This window comes from Penaeus monodon, chromosome 23 (assembly GCF_015228065.2).
Source record: "Penaeus monodon isolate SGIC_2016 chromosome 23, NSTDA_Pmon_1, whole genome shotgun sequence".
Taxonomy (NCBI): Eukaryota; Metazoa; Arthropoda; class Malacostraca; order Decapoda; family Penaeidae; genus Penaeus; species Penaeus monodon.
The window spans coordinates 22,438,002-22,439,207 of record NC_051408.1 but is presented as its reverse complement, the minus strand read 5'-3'; the positions used below and the strand labels follow the sequence as shown (position 1 = coordinate 22,439,207).

The 1,206-nt window shown below is 37.6% G+C and overlaps 1 protein-coding gene across 1 annotated transcript in view; it reads right to left on the bottom strand.

Moving 5' to 3' along the window:
• Positions 1-1,206, bottom strand: part of LOC119588187 (transmembrane protein 117-like) — a gene marked incomplete in the record, with an annotated part of 52,588 nt that overhangs the window by 50,490 nt on the left and 892 nt on the right.

The window sequence follows — 1,206 nt, the reverse complement described above, 5'->3', positions numbered from 1 at the left end:
CATAGAGCTCTCTAGCATGACATCTCTGTCTCTTTCTCTTGGTCATACAATACACCTTCCTCCCTCCCTCACTCCGGAGACAGAAATTGCTCCTTCTGACTTGTATCATGCAGAATCTAGGCTTTCTTTTTGTCGCTGTGAGGGATCTGGTTTTATCTCAAAAGAAAAAACTGCGATCAAGGTTCTTTCATGATACTAGAACCAAATTTCTTAATTTAGTCAAAATACTTGATTCACTATACAATTTCTTGTATATAATTATATTCATAATTTAATTTTTTACATAATTATTCTTCAGAGTGACAGTGGTAATGTAAAGTGATGTATATGATACGAAGTGTGCATTTATACTAGACCGCTAAAAACACAATAATTGCAACAATATAATACTTACTGACGAGGTAATGGAAAAGTATGGACGGAGCAAGAGGATCAGCAAGGGGATGCTGGTCACCGAAAGTCGGCGCGAAAATCCATTGCCATGTCTTCCACAGGAAGGTGAGGCAGGTATGAGTGAAAGGGTCTTAACATCAACAAAGTATTAATATTACTCGGGGTATAGCTCGTAATACTAATGCACCGAGGAACCAATGCATACGAACAGATCCTCCAATAATATGATTTTGCGATGCCACTTAGCTTTAATTTTCCGACTTTTACCTCGCAAAGGGATATGTCGTTCGACAACGAATGTTATCATGTATGTTTCTGTCTCTTCTAATAACATATTTCAATGGCGTACGTACAAAATCGAATATGTTTGAGGACTGCATATTAAATGACAGTAACATTGCTTTCTTTCTGTTGGAAATTTTGTTTTTATAGCCTTGCGATCGATCCCTTTTACGAGCCTTGCATTGGCCCAGCAGGCGCTCTCGCCTCCTTCCTCCGCATGTAAACAAGATAACTTGTTCTGTACGAAGAGATCGCTAAAATCATTCTGCCAGACCGATTATCGTTCCTGGACTGACTATGAGTTTGGTATTAATGATATTATCTGCGACTTTAATTAATTTGTATTTTATTTATATAGTTTTTTCTCTCCAAAGCAATTAAGGGGATTCAACTCCGAAAGCTACATTAATATGGCTTGACCAAAGTAGTCATTTGCATGATCCGATATTTTATTAGTAGCTTGCATATCTTCTTCAGTCCTAATCTGATTCCTGAGCCTTGCTTCTTATAAAAATCGGATTTCCCTCTACC